Genomic DNA, 15,980 nt, shown 5'->3' with positions numbered 1-15,980 from the left:
CCTTTGTCTGTCACAGAGTGCCTTTTTCATTTAATCACTGCATCCTTTCCTTTTTTTTTTCCAAAGTAGACAATAGCAGTCTCTGATGTCTCAGTAGGTCAACTGAATAAACCTTGGTAGAGACAGAAGAGGTGAAAGAAGTTTCTATCTGAAATGTTCAGAGGGAAGAATTTTAACTCTATGTAGCCATTATACAGCTTGGAAATAGTTGCTTAGAATACTTTCTGGTAAATGCTGGAATTAAGCTTTTATTTTTGTTTTAGTTAAATTGCTTATTTATTTATTGGCTCACTTGTGGACGACTGGGAGTATTTAAGATAGCTTCAGGGGTAATTAAAAACAGGGTATTAAAAGAGTGATATAAGTTGTATTTGTATATTTTCTAGCAGGGAATTTTTCATGACACAACAGAAAAACAAAGAGCTGGAAAGCTTTTTCTGCAGTAAAAAGCAAAAAGTCTCTGCCTGCTGTAGTGACAAGATTAAAAGATGTAAATATTGTGGAGTTGCAGAAGTATCTGCTTTAGGATGTGAGATTAGTTAGGTGATTTGATTTGGGGTTTTGAAATATATTAACCAGAAAGATTTATTGACCTTTCTAGGGTGGGGCATAGTTTATTTTCATTAAGTGCTAAAAATTAAGGCAGTCTTTCTTCATGTTGAAAGACTGAAGAGGGTAAAATCACTTTGCTGCTTTTTGAAATAGATGCTGAATTGCCATCACGGCTGCCATCCCTGCATTCACTGACCTTGTGACTCAGTTTGACTCAGGGTGAAAAACTGAGCAAGTGCTTTCATAGAAATTTCCACCTTTATCTTCTGTAGCAATGTGTTTGGATTGTTCTGATTTCTTTGTACCCCTTCCCTCCACAAAACACACAAATATACCATTTTTCCTCCCCAGTGAATGTTACCATACTAGGGGACTACCAGCAAATTTACACTGCTTAGATTACCAGTATCCACCTTCAACTATGTTACCACTGTACACTGCTTAGACTATACTACAGCTTTTATTCTGCACCCTGGATCCCTCTGCTATTTCTCAGTCAAATAAACGATATATATGGCCGGCTGATATGCCGAGGCAATGCATTTGAGGAATGTCCAGTTGCAGTCATCTACTCCATAGCAACAAAACAAAGATTCAGGAGAAAAAGTTATGGAGGAAGCCTTGCAGTTTTAATCTCTCCACCCTCAAGACAGCATGGGTGCATGTAGATTTGGCTTGTAACCCAGCACAAAATGATTGGATTGCATTAGGGAAATGACACTTGCAGCTGAACGTATTAAAAAACACCTCACAAGGGAGGCTGGCTGATCAGCTTTATTAATGTGCTGTTTATTCCATTCATTTCAAGGTATTTATAACATACTTGACTATCATTTTTTCTCCAGATGAAGTTGCACAGTAAGTCATATAGGGTAGACGAGACAAAGAGGAGAGATTGAAACACTCCCTAGGATTAAACTGGATAACAGAGGCTAAGTGGCACGTTCACTCATTGGATTCATGTTCCACATCCCCAGGCATGCAGCTGAAGTGCTTGGATTAGAAGCCTAAGAGAAAGCAGAGAGAAAGACTTCAGGAGACTAATCCAGAGCTCTGAAAAGCCAAATCACTATGATGGAACCTCTGTGTCTTCATTCATTGCAGAGCTGAATATGAGTCTGCAGACTTAGGTTCTACAATTAAACATCAACTGCTATTGGTATGAAAACTATCTCCTCATCCTTCTTTTGTTCTGCAGTGATTAACCAGTAAACATCACTAGCGGTCAGGAACTGAACTGCACATGGGTATATTGAGTTCTTACACCATGATACCATTCCACCTGCATGGCTCTTATTTCTACACATGGACAAGAACTTTTTCTTATTTTATCCTCTCTTTGACTTTCATATTTTATTACTCTTTATTTCTTTGCTTCCTACAACTTAGTTGCATAATCCTAGAGTGGAGAATTCTGGGTAGGTTTATGAAATCTCACAAAAAGCAACTGCTCATTTCACATCCTTCACAAGGCTGAAAATGTCAGTGAAAATTGTTATCATCACCACTAGAGTCGATGTAGAAATTGCTTCAAAGCATGAAGGTAGCACACTCACTCCTGCTTGCCAACAGAGACAAAATCTCCTCAAAGCTGACAGACATCACACATCTCATTTGCAATGCCCTGCGCTGTATGTTGTCTATTTCCAGATAGATTTGAAATTAAATCTAATTAAAACTTGTAAAGCTTTGTATACAGTTCTGATACATAACAAAAGCAAGTGAACAGAACTAGGTGATCTGAGCAGGTTAGGCCCAAGTTCAAAAACCTTAGACGCTTGTCAACTGCTCTTCAAAGGTCAACCACCCTACTACACACTGTTCCTTTATCAATCTCTTTCCAGTAACAACCTGGAAAAGTTTCATAAGCCAATGCATGCCATTGACTTATGTAACAGTAACAGTGAACATGATTTATCACTACATGGATTTTTCAGACATTACTCCATTGCCAAAAGATATGACTCCTGTTTGAAGGCATGTGACAAACACAGCACATCACAATTTCCTGGAGCAATCCAGAATGGATTCTTTCCTGTCAACTCTGAAGTCCACCACACTGAAAAGTTTGGACTGATATTACTGAAAATCTGTGTTGTGGTAACTTATCTCCCATGGGAATGCACTAAACAGAATTACCCTGCCCATTCTTGTGCACAGTGTATCACCACCACTATTGCTGTGAAAACAGAAAACATTGTCACTGCAGAATCAGGCTTTTTTTTTTTTCTTTTTCTTTTTCCTTACTGGGTTTCTGATGCAGCTTCTGCTCCTTCTAAAATGTTACACTGGGTCCCAGTGACCAAAATAGGGCAATCTGTTTAACAGCCATGATAGGTAGCAAAATAAGTATCTGGACAGAGGCAATTCATCTGCTTCTTTTCATGCAAATATTTGTTCACGTTCTTGGGTCTTCTGTTGCTGAGAAGGAAGATGAATACCAAATAACAACAATTCAGTATACAGTTTCTGCCACTCAAACACAACGGGATTCAGAAAACCAAGAGGGTGTTTATTTGTGAGGTGAAAGAACCAGCGTTACTATTAACTGGAATATTCTTTGCAGAATTTGCAGGTTTGTATTGAATATTATCAGAAATATCAGGAAATTTAAAAAAAAAAATCGTACTACTCCAGGTACCCATACTTTGACTTCTATACAAGATCCAAATTAGTTACCATAATGTACAATTTCTTATAAGGAATATGATCGCTGTAACTTCCTTTAAGGTTGCAAGCTTCTTCATTTAAGGTATACCTTAAAGTCATATTTCAGGTATTTATAATGTTAAGGAATGAAATAGTCTAAGTGTCATAAAGGAGATTTTAGAACATGAGCTTAACAAGTTTTCTAGTCAACATACAAGTATTTTTAGAATATGTAACAAGAAGTGATGATCACCTGGAGCAATCCTTGCGTCTCTGAAAATGTATCAAATAAGTGAATAAGCATAGGAAGAACAGGATGTGTGGTAGTCAGAGACTGTTCACAGTAAAGGGCGCTTCAGTGAGACGATCTCTTTCAAACCTTCTGACATATCAAGTAATACAGAACGTGAATGCTAGACAATGAAATTCTTGAGGAATCTCAGCTGGTAGGTTCCCAGCAGAGTCTGGCAGGCTGCAGAATAACAGCAGAAAAGCAAGACAAAAGTGTAAAGCCCCTGATTACACAATACACCTGAAAGGCAAAAGGGATAGAAGGAGGAGATAACTAAGTCATTTTCTAGCAGGCATCTGTCAGTTAATGTAACAATGATCTAAAGGAGTGCCTCAGTGATCAGAGAACACCGTTTACACTGCTGAATGCTGCTGCCGCTGTGTGTTTGCAGATGGCTAAGGTGATAGATTCCTTCACATACCTGGTACCTCAGTTTACTTGTTTCAGTAACAGGTGGGAAGAGTGCTTGAATAGGGCTGGTATGACCTGAGAAATCAACAATTTGAGGACGTAAGTATCATACTGCAAAAAGCTGCCTTAGCTCACTCAGTGTCCACTAATGGTGGAGGATGGGAACTGGAGACTTAGTATTGAGTAGTTATGAGTGACAGACTGGAGCATTTGCTGCTAAAGTCTTTTTCTGGATTTGGAAGCTCTTCAAAAAAATTGTGCAAATATTTTTAGAAGGAGCAGCCATAGGCAGGGGACTCGCTTTGAAACCAATGAATGCTAACTGTTTAACAAGACATGTCTTAAACATCCTCTAAGCCCCATAGACCTTCAGGTCTCAGAACTGGTACTTTCATTTCCTGAATGTCTACAAAATTAGAGGTAGAGATTAACAGGAAAAGTAAATATCAAGCAGAATGTGTTTCAGAAGGAAAGATAGCTCTCTCAGTAGAAAAAAAATGACCATGAGGAAAAAAAAAGACCCCTTGAAAGCAGCTCTGTTGAGTCATCAAAATCTAAATAACTTATCTTTGCTAATCTCCAGGGAAGACAGAAAACAACAGAACAGAGAGAGCCAGTGCACAGCTTAGTGGATACAAATGATGGAACACACTGTGGTGTGCATCAAACAATTTATAGGGAAGCAAATGGATTTGAAATATTTTCAGCAGTCTTATTTCAAATGCTGTCAGAAGACCAGTTAGTGAAAGGGATGAATTCATGAGACGGAATGTATAGACACTCATGAGAGTTTTTTCTGTAACTAGATTCACTGATAGATTATTTAAAGCAAGAGAGAGGTGGTTATAGCCATACAGTCTAGCTGGTATCCACGCTAAAAGCTACCATACCAGTGCTGCCAAAACGTGTTATAATTGATCAAGAAAAGCAGAAATTCCTCAAGATGTTTCTGATCTTCTCCTTCTGTGTTGTGCATTATGCTTTCAAATGTCTTTCCTAAAGCACAGCTAATATGAATAAGTAATGATGAAAATTAAGGTATTCCAAGCATCATGCTAGGCATAGAGCTAGGGGTTTGTGGCATACCAGGTACTCTCCCAGCACCGATTCCTACACACTTAAGATTTGATCTCCTAAGGTCGCTCTAGTCCTCAGCATGAACACATAGGAACCCTGCATAAAACAATATTCCTCTGTCTGCCTACATATAGCCTGACTAAAAGACGTGCAGGTAGATTTTATTCCAGAAATACATTATTTATTTAATTATCCTTGCAATCTTGGTAACACTAACACAATGTAAGCATTTGGAAGGGTTTGTTTGGGGAATTTTTTTGGTGGGTGAGGGATTTTTTTGAAGGAAGGAAATAAAGAATTTGTTCATCTGTGAAACTATCCTCTACGACCCATCCTACAATAACAAGTAGCAGCATAATCTGCCTGCTGCACATACTAGCCATAAGCCAATAACACAGTTTAAAAATCCAATTTATACGTGCGTCTCACTCTGAATTTTCTTTCCTATTTCCTTCTCTCTGTATATCACAAGGCTTTCAGCTCTGCTTTACTCTAACTCTCCTTGGCCTCTTTTTTTTTTCTTTTCTTCTTTTATTTCTTTTTATTCCATTATATTCCTTCTTTTGTCCTTCTACTTTCCAGCATATCCTTTATCATTTCTCTCATATTCATCTTCACATTACTGCTCTTCACCTCTTTACCATACCTGTGCGTCCCTCCTCTGAACAGTTTGCACTTCTTGTGGCTGTTTCATGCCTGGCAATGAATCACCCTGAATTCTCTCTGCCCTGTGGAGGCACAACCCTTCCTCGTATTCCTTCCATCCTGCTACTGACTCCATGTTATGCATTCTGACCACCAACTGCTGTTTGACACATGCAGTTTCTATAGCCACACAATTTTGTCAGGAAGGCAATGGAGAAAAACTTCATCAAAATATGGATAAGAAACTCAGAGCACAAAAATTATTTATAAACAAATAATACAGCGGTAAAAGTACGTAGGCAACACAGGAAAGAAGAGCGTATGATGTTGTAGAAAAGAAAGTCGCCAATGCAACTTGTTGAAAGTCTCTTTTTTCACAGTAACTGCCCTGGGATAGAGATAATTTTCTCAAAATAAATGAGATCTGGCAAATCCAAGACCCTGTAGTAAATAGCAACAGTTACTTTTAGAGACATTGAGCTTGCAAGTCCCCTCTGGGATGGGCGACTGTATGACATGATTTACTCACATTGTGGCTGATGAAAGATCACCTTTTAGGGCTGCTTTTCACCTTTGGAAGGATGCAGCTCTTCTAGAAGGAATGATTTTCACCTTTCTTTAGGACTGAAATAGTGGCACATTATAATGTCTTAACTGTAACATTCCAATTGGAAACATTTTATAATATCCACCCAATGCCTCATTACTTTTCTTTTTCCCTCTTCATAGGAATATCTTGTATAATTTCAAAACTCTTTAGGGAAATACAAGATTAATCTAAGAGCATGTTAACAATTTTGATGTGGGCTGAAAGTGCAATAGAAAGGCTTTAAGAAGAAACTATGTTTGAAAATACTTGTATAGCATACAGAATTACTCATGAATACACAGTAACAGAAAAAAATATTGAAATCCTTGGTTTCATTAGTGCTATGTTATGGAGCACTCATGCAAATTGTATTGGAAAGACTTGCACAAAGTAATGAGGTAAAGTAGCTTTTGGATGAGTCGTGAGCTGACCTCCTAAAACAGCACCTGAGATGTGCTGTCACCTGGGAGAAAAATCTTCTCTGGGTTGCAAGGCTTTTTCTTTACAATAATATTAAAATAGGTCCTCAAAAGGAAATCTTGATTATTAGCTAGCCTGCTTCTGCAAATACGAGGATGTAGTATTTTCTCAGTATTCAGAAAAATCTGAATGCTAATATAGGATGCTAGACCCACAGTTTAAAGAAGAGTTAAAATATTAAAAAGAAACTTAAATTAAAAACACATTTATGTGGTAGAAATCCTCAATTTCAATATAATTAGAGAAAGGAAGATATTTTTAAGCCTAGGGGTTTTTTTTCCCCCATAGAATTTTCCTTCTGATATTTCCCAGTACATTTTGACTGGCAGTACACTTTGACTGGATTAAAATATCCCAGAACAGTTCCACTTTGTGCTTTTACAGATACTATCCTCATACAGATCCTGTGGAACAGATTGAAATGAGCCTCTGCACACAAGCAGTCCAGTTGACAGCGCTGGGATTACTTTCAGGCTTAGGATAAGGTATTATTTATGTACCTCAAGATGTAGCCATTTAACGGGGCCTGCAAAAATGCCTAAACAGTCTATACATCCAACACACAGAAAAGCTATGAGATGCTAGAATGTGGCTCTGTGACATGATGGAAATTCATCTTTAAAATTAGGACTTACTAGGGCTCTATCTTCAGGCAGACTGGTCAAACACTTGTGCTATTGGCTTAATTTCACCCTGAATTCGGAGGAAAGAGACACTACCACGCAGTGACCCTCTCTGCAGGAGGCTGAATTCCCCTTGCAGTGATTCACTGGGAATTAAATTGCTGCAAAGTTACAAAAGCTGCATATTGGCTGGGGATACAGGAGTGTTAAAGAAGCTACAGTGAATATCAGAAACTTTACAGTTAATTTATCAAAGTGCCCATGGCTCCCTTTTCAAGGCAGGTGAAGCAACGGTATACAAGTATTTAAGAGATTATCTCTTCAAGTATTTAAGAGATTATCTCTTTCCAGTGTAGTTTAATATATAAAGAAGAAGATAGCAGTTGGGGGGGGTGGTGCTCTCATTTTTTCTTGCTTTTTTTTAGGGAAAATACTGCAAACTTGTCAGGCTCTTTCCAATTCTTATTACAGCTGGAGCTCAGTTTATTGCTTATTTACTCTTTCACTGAACATAGTGATATGGAATAAGGGCTTGCTTACCTTCAGCATATATAGACAATATGAAAAAGAAGAGGAATGATAATCATGAATCACTTATCATTCAGCAGTCTTGTTTGGGCGATTTCTGCCAGGCTCACACCAACTTCTTGGTATCATTTCAAGGCTTGATCCAGGTTTTAGCTCAGCTCCATCACATTAAATGAATCTGATCCAGGTTTTAGCTCAGCTCCACCACATTAAATGAATCCTCTTATCTTCCCTTACTCCTTTATCAGACCTTGCTTTCTCCTTTGTGTTTGAGCATTCTTCTAGCTGCCCCTTAGAAAAAGCTCTGTGTGTGTATATGGAAATACATATGGTGCCCAGAAATCCAACCACTACCCAATAAGTGCATGCTCTGTGTAACAACAAGGAAGCACAAAACTAAAAATAAACTCAGTCTTTGCCCATTTCACTACATGTCCTGCCTGAAAACAAATAAGCAAATGAAAAGGCTGACAAACCTTTAGATCCCTCTCGTACTTTGAACTGTGGCATGCCGTGTGGCCGTATACTCGCTCTAGTGTCTTGAAAGACGTGGCATTGCTCAAATGTGCAGAAGAGATCACCCATGTGCTGTAAATTTTTCAGCTCTGAGTTGCAGAATAAGCTTGGAGAAGGAAAAAGATAAAATGGACAGATGGAAGACTGAAATGGAGAAACAGATTGCCACAACCAATAGTATTTGGGTGCATGAGGTGTTTTTGAGGTCAAGGGTGACATGCTCTGCTCAGATTTGTCAGGAACAAGCACTGATACGTGTTCTTTAGGGCAAAATTCTTGTTCCTTCAAAGCTATGTGTCACCACGTACATTATCATCATCATTTCCAATGTAATGGTTCTGCCCTGACATATCCTCCCAGGTCTTTCATACTCAAGTATTTTGCAAAGTATATTTCTGATACTGTTAGGGCAGCCAAAAAATGAGAATACTGATCTGGCAGGGTTGTAATTAGAGCTGAACTAATTATGGAGGTAACTATTCACTAAACATCGGTTTCTTTTTCGGACTATTCTTCAAATGGAGTGAATCCGCATACCCTCATCCTCTTCAACCGTGGATGAAAATCAGGGACACCGTGTTAACAGCTGAAGTGATAATACAGCAAGCCTGGCTACTTTCCTGCAATGCTTTGTGGTTGAACTGTATGTATTTAATCTTCTTGATGCTTCTGTGTTGAGCCTTTACATTGGAAAATGAATCTAAGCTGAATCATCATTGAAGACTGCATTCATGTCAAGGCTATTATACTCAGAGAGGAAACAGCTGCTTCTTCAAGGCCTGCATGCTTGGGACCAGAGATGGACAGCTGTCATTGCTGGTAAAAGCAATTTGCAATGAAGGGAAAAGATACACATCATGCAATAGGGATGAAAAGGCTTACCTCTGTATGACCCCGTTCATTAGTTTCCTGTGGGTCCATTAGGGCCTGCTAAAACAATAATTTTTTTATCTTATGTGTAAGCTAGAGTTTGTTTGGAAGACACTACAGAGCTTGGAATCTTCTAATTTTCTTCTTTACAACAGGTATTTGAACCTGTGGTAGAGCGAGAAAAGAAATAAGGGTTAAAGGCAAATATTGTGCCTGATTCATCTGTGCTTAAAGGCCTTTGACTTTTATATGAGCTGAGGTATATACATAAGTAGTCACTCTTGTGGCTGAGTTTCACCAGCATACAGCTTTACTCCCACCATATATACTCTGATCTCATTGTGCCTCTCACCAGAAAACTCTACAAGTGGAGCAGAACTGGAATAGTCTGATCTGTGCTCCTTAAGCTGCTCTCTATGGATCCTTCCATCCATCCTTGGGCTCCCTTTCTTTCAGACTGGTTGCAAAGGGTACCTGGGGAGTCATCAACAAGTCAGAGCTGTAGAAATCGGGACAAGGGGGAATGTCTTTCTGATTCTCTGAGGCAATCTTTAGCTTCAGCTCCTGGCAAGCTTAAGACATCCCGTACTGCAGGACAAGCTGATGACTTCCCCTGGGCAAACCCTGAGGCAGTGTATTGTAGAGAAGAGCTGATGTTGTGGGAGCCTTTACTTGTATGTTTCACCTCTAAGTATGAAGCCACGAATCTGCATTATACTGATTTCTTTTTCTATCCGATGTGCTTTAGCCAGACTACCAGAACTGCTTTCTGTGCTGTCATGTGAGTTGTCTTCATAATATCTAACTCCATATTAGACAAAGGTATGTGTGTTTCTGCTTCCCTGGTCAATAGTACCTTGCAAACTTCACAGCATATGCTAGAATCGCATAACCACAGAAGACCAGAATAGTTCAAGTAGACATCCCTCAGGAGGTCTCTATTCCAACTTTGTGCTCAAAGTATGGTCAGTGTCAAGCTCAGAACAGGTTGCTCAGGGTGTTATCTGTTGTGTCTGAAAGACTCCAAGGTTGTAACTTGTATATGACCTCTGGGCAGCCTGGTCCACTGCTTTGCTGTCCTCATAGTGGAAGAATTTTTCCTCAAATCTCATAAAAACCTTATGTCCATTTTCTCTTGTACTCCCAGCACACATCACTACAAAAAGATATATTCTGTCTTCTCAGTAGCTTCCTTGTAACTGTTGCTATCAGGTAACCTTAAAGCCATCTCTCCTTCAGGCCTAACAAGACCATTTCCCTCAGTCTTCCCTAAAAGATCACATACTTCAGGTTACCAACTAGTATACCCTGTGTCGCTGATCTCAAACCACTTTCCAGGTTGCATCAGTCACTTGACAAAAGCAATTTTTGTTAGAAATCTCTCCTAGATTACAGATATTCCCAATCTGCTGGACACAGCCCTCCTTGGACATACAATTTGTCCCATGGGTGATATGAAATGAGGAAATATCCAAAGCCACTGCCCATTGGATGACAGCCACCACCATTACAGTGGTAATACGTAGGAGAATCAGTACACAAAGCAATGTGAGTCAAAGGAGGAAACACTACATTTCTCCCAACAGTAGTTCTTATCCCCAGTCTTGTAGGCAGAGTCAAGTTGCTTCTGGGAATACTACATCACTTCTGCCACTCTGTATGAATTCAGTAAATGAACTGAAAGAACCAGTCTTCCATCTTCTTAGAAAATTCCTGTAGTCTCCATTGATTTGTTTGGAGAGGGAAACGCATATATAGCATTGCCTTTTGCCTTTCCTTTTACACAAAGAGGACTTTGATTAGTGCCCTTTGTGTTAAAACATTAGATGTGACCACCTGTGGTATCTTGAAGTTATTCACTTTTTAAGTGCTTTTAAATGTTGGGTCTAAGCCACCCAGAGATTTTCCAGCAGGAGGAAAATATTCAGTTGTCTGACAGCTTTTCCATTACCTTACACCACAGGAGTGGCATAAAGGAGCTAAAGAAAAGTCTAGTGTTTCTACCACAGAAAACATTGTTTTTCTTTTTTTTTGTCAGTGGGAGGACAGATGTGGGGGATCTCTGTTTGTCTTGCTCATATTTATTCTTTCATCCTCTTCACTCAATAACAAGAGATGAGTAAATATGGTGATTATTTAGATCAATTTTGTTTCATTCAGAGAAACACTTGCCCATGGCAGTCATAATTTCTTTCCCCTCCTTCTGGTTGCTGCTGCAGATGATGACCTTGTCTTTGCCAGGACCTCTTCCATCCCATCCCATACCATCCTGGTAGCTCTTCTCCCAGCAGCTATTTCCACAGTTTTACTTTCTGGTTTATAAAGGAATGTCTGTTATCCACATCTCCTATACAAAACAGTTTAATAACAAAGATGCTATTTTGTTCCTTAGGTATTCTGCTGCTTGTTGTGTCTGTTCATAATACTGTTACTATGCTACAATGCTTTTGCTAGCCTGTGTGATGTATAAAGAGCTAATTTTGGATTAGTTCTTATTTTATGCACTTAAAATTATTATATGTATAGAGATCTATTTGGCCATAAACAGAATGTGCTGGGTGAACTCCAGCAAGTACTTAAAAGTGAGGAAGCACTGTTCAGTAAACACACTCGGAAAAAAAGTCTGCAAAGCAGACTGCATCTACACATCTGGGATATTTTGAAGTCCATTAGGTCTCAAACTTCAGCCCAGCTTTATACTTTGTGGATTTGTTTTGCAATTAATTATGTGTGCCAACAGCCTGGCAATAGACACAGCCCTTATGTAGTCTTGCATGACCCTGTACTAAGGGGAGAAAAGGGAAGTGGCCTTTAGAAGGAGGAAATATTTGGTTGGATACTCTGAATATTAAAAAGGGGTACTGGAGGCAGACTTCTCCTCAGTTACTAACAGCAAGCATTATATTAGGATGGTTTACAGAAGGGAACAGAATGATATAACTCTGAAACCAATAAAACAATAAACTGGGACTAGTCCCCAGACATCAATCCCGTATCCTTTTTTCCTTTTTTTTTCAGAAAAGTCCTGAACCTTCCAAAAGCAACAGAAATTTTGCCATTGGCATACCCAGGGGGTTTGACCTATTGATTTTTTTCAGAGCAATTTACCATGGGATTTCAGACTTTGAAATTGGATTTGGGATGAGTAATGTAGCCTATATAGTAGACTCCTGTTCTCAGCCCTCTCTGAGTTAGGCTTCCACTGCCAATGCAGATACACGGAAATTCCCAACTTACTTCATGAAAATTCTGTAATATTCTCTCAGTGGCTGCTGTTTTCATGAGCAGCCTGATATTTAATTAATGCTTAAGATTATAAACCCACACAAAAGTAGCATGTTTGGAGAGCAGATGAAGTGAATCTAATGCAAGCAAATATTATCTGCACATTTTTGTCATGAATAGATAGCTCAGTTACAGAGGGAGCTCAGATTGATTCTGCAAATCTCAAAACCAAACAATATAGAGGAAAAAACATTGGAGACACTGCACATTCAATGGGTGTGCACTTTCCGACAGAAACAGTGGTTATTGTTGATTAGCCTGTATAATTTGGATTATATTGGATTTGCTGTCTTTGTCTAATATTCACAGTTCTGTCAAAACGCTTGTGTACACCGTGACAAAAAGACAGATAAACAGGAAAATATGCAATATAGATCAACCATATCAAGAAATATATCAGTAAATAACAGAAAGAATAGGAAATAACAAAACCACAATAGAATGTAAATAGGTGCTCCATATATACGCATACTGAGAAAGAGAGATTATGCTTTGCAGGCATTACGGGATTTTCTATCTGTTGCAGAACAGGTACCTTTCATGGAAGCAAGAAAAATAATTGCCTGAATAGCGATTAGCCCAAACTACCTTTTATATTTTCTGGAGTAGATGCTGTCACTGCTGGTTATATAATAGATCCTAGAATAAAAATAGGTGGACCGAAGGAGATAACCAAGACAACACTATAGGAGTAAAGCATCAGGGTCCAAGTAGCAAGAAGAAGAAAGGAAGGAAGTCACTTAACTTCCTTCCTTAAAAGGAAGGAAACATTCCATGCTGAATTAGGATGGTGTCAGTTGAGGCGAGTAGGATTAGATATACAATGCGGAACAGAATCTCCCTGCTGTGTGAGAGAGCAGGTGGCAGAGATGTGGTATCTGACACTGGGGTGCATTTGCCTTTTGTTCACAGACTTCTTGTGTGTGCCCTGGGAGAGAAAAAGGCACACAAGTCTCTTCTGAATATTCTCAAAGTGGCAGGATATGGGCTGTTCTGCTTAGGTAGTTGTGCTGTTTGGGTTATACTGGAAGTTCCACACAGCTACCTGTTTAAAATTTCCTCCTCTACTCAGCCAATATGTTTCCAACAGTGAAAATAGGAAGTGAGGAAAATCTTGGAGAGTAAATGTTACCCAATATTAATAATACATTAAGTGAAACTGTATGAATAACAAAGTCTAATCTGCCAAGAGTACTCAGTATACAAGTAATGTACGTTTTTAAGATCTGTAATTAAGCTTACTTGAGTGTAATACATTTGTAGCTCTTTTGGAGACCAGAAGATTTCTTCATATAACTTTGCTATGATTCTATGATTTGCCTGTTATGAACACAATTATTCCCTAATTAATACCTTTGTTACATCACGAGCCTTCAGACAGGGTAAGGACCCTGCTGTCCTTGGGCACTGTCCAAAGCTCCAGAGAAAAATCCAGCTGAAACTCATAAATTCAGTGAAACTGTAAAGTGGCTCACTATAATATGCTTAGTTCAAATTAAGGTGTCAAGAGCTAACACTTCCTAAAGGAAACCATTAGCCAGCAGATGCCCATTGTCCCCAAAGATAACATCAAACCATGTTAATGACAAACAGGATGAAACACAATGTCTTAAGTGCAATGAATGGAGTACAGCCACCTATTGCTTAGTGAGGTTCTTCCCCAAAGCTCTGACTTGCACAGTACAGAGGGGCAAAATACGTGATGAGAGGCAGTTCCCCAGCTGCAGTCTCAATGGCTGAGCTGGTGCTGAGAAGCTGTGTTAGGGCTGGAGATAGGGAGACACCGATGCTTCTTTAACGTGTTTTTCATGGAGATCAAGGAGAGGGCTTCTGGAACACAGAGACCCAAACAAGGTAGAGACTTTGTGCTTCTGACAGCCCTGAGAAGAGAAACAGAAATGACACCTCTAAATAAGATTATTTCCCTAGCAAACAGTTGCCTTGTGTCACCAGTTTTTCACTCTGAAGGAAACAGTCATATCGGAGTCAGAACACTGTTAAACACTAAGGCTGGCGAGGCAAAATTGTGTGGGTCGACTCTTCTACAGCCGACAAAAGCTTTAGAAAAAAGACTCACAAGTGTTCAAATCATTTCTTAAACCTCAAAGCTGATTTAAACCTGCCAGGGCAAGGAGTAACAAATATACCTTATTCATGGCAAACTTTTTAAAGCTGTTCTTTTGAGGCTGAAGAAAGCTTTTGTTTAGCTTTTCTCCCAGGAGACTTTCCTTTGTCTCTTTCTGAGGGTCCAAGGTGATGAAAGTGAGGAAGCCTCACACAGTGTGTCTCAGCTATCTGGGAACAAGAAAAGCCACATTCTTATGAGTGGGTTGGGGGGGGGTGGTTCATAGGCTTGAGAAAGTAATACCTGAGCACCGTAACTATCAACTGTTTACTTAATATGAGTCACTAAACTTCTTGGCATTTCCCATCTTTAGTACTGGTCAATTTGCTTGTCAGACTCAAAACAATTTTATGAGCTTCCTTTTCAGAAAGAGGTAAATTTTCAAACAGCTTTTGTCATTTCCTCAATAGAGCATTATAAACCCAAAACTTTTGACACACCTCTTCAAATTTACTACATAAGCTTTATTTTTAAACTGATTGTAATGAACACAGGTAGATTTCTGATTACAGAAGTACAATGTTCACCACAAGATTGCAAAAGAAGCAATGAAACTTATGAGCTTCTCCTCTTCTTAGTACATTGTCTTTATTGTTAGTCAAATATCAGTACACTCTTTGCACCTCTGGATTGCTATTTACTCAAACATCACTCTGTTTCCCAGTATTGAAAGAACAGAAAGTGTCTTAAGCTGAGTGCAACAGATTCGTGACAAATTAGATAGAATGCCTGAAATTCAAATTCCTATTTGTGTTTGAAGTCCATGTGTATTTACATGGGAGTTTAAGGCATATTAGTTCTGCCTAGTTCAAGGTGAATTGCATCACTTTCTCTCTATCTGGAGCACTAAACCAACCCGTTAATGTAAAGCAACACACCTCCTTCACCTGTGAAGACTATAAGGCAGCAAGAAGAAATTATTCCAGGAAAGGTGTAAGAATTCAGTTCTTTTCATCTCTGTGCCAAATCGGTAGTTGAAAATAGTTATGAACTGTGTTACTATGTTGAGTTATAAACAGATTGTGCAGATGTATGGGGTATGAATTAACTGAATCAAAAGACTCAGCAGGAGTAGCTAGAAAAGACATTTTTCATATTACCAGATATTATTGTGTTATTTAGGAATGCTATCTTTTGGATGTTTGATCTTCTTTGCATAGGTGATGAAATTCAAATGTGCTATCTTTGATCTAAAAGGATTAAGCATTTGCAATACCTGCCTTGGAGATAATGAAAGAAAGAACTAATATACTTCTGTGTAAGATGTAAGGAAGAAATTGTCCTGTATTTTTCCATATCCCACACTTTTTCTGTCCCTTGCCTGTTTTTAGCCTGTGT

General features: G+C 38.9%; 1 protein-coding gene and 1 long non-coding RNA gene across 4 annotated transcripts in view; one reads left to right on the top strand and one right to left on the bottom strand.

Moving 5' to 3' along the window:
- CHRM2 (cholinergic receptor muscarinic 2) overlaps positions 1-15,980 on the top strand; it is a 103,783-nt gene that overhangs the window by 63,677 nt on the left and 24,126 nt on the right. The window contains exon 1 of one of the 3 annotated variants that reach the window (XM_009560543.2): positions 15,494-15,575. The exons of the other annotated variants lie outside the window; for them this stretch is intronic. The gene's annotated coding sequence lies outside the window, so the exon portion shown is untranslated. Of the gene's footprint in view, positions 1-15,493; positions 15,576-15,980 lie in introns of those variants that run through there. 3 annotated transcript variants of the gene reach the window in all.
- Positions 1,344-8,258, bottom strand: LOC128852313 (uncharacterized). Its single transcript, XR_008450062.1, has 3 exons — positions 7,859-8,258; positions 2,800-2,973; positions 1,344-1,559 (listed from the first exon to the last, which is right to left on the bottom strand). It is a non-coding gene; the product is annotated as an uncharacterized LOC128852313 (long non-coding RNA).

Source organism: Cuculus canorus, chromosome 1 (genome assembly GCF_017976375.1).
Source record: "Cuculus canorus isolate bCucCan1 chromosome 1, bCucCan1.pri, whole genome shotgun sequence".
NCBI classification, from domain to species: Eukaryota; Metazoa; Chordata; class Aves; order Cuculiformes; family Cuculidae; genus Cuculus; species Cuculus canorus.
This window is presented reverse-complemented; position numbering and strand designations above follow the sequence as displayed.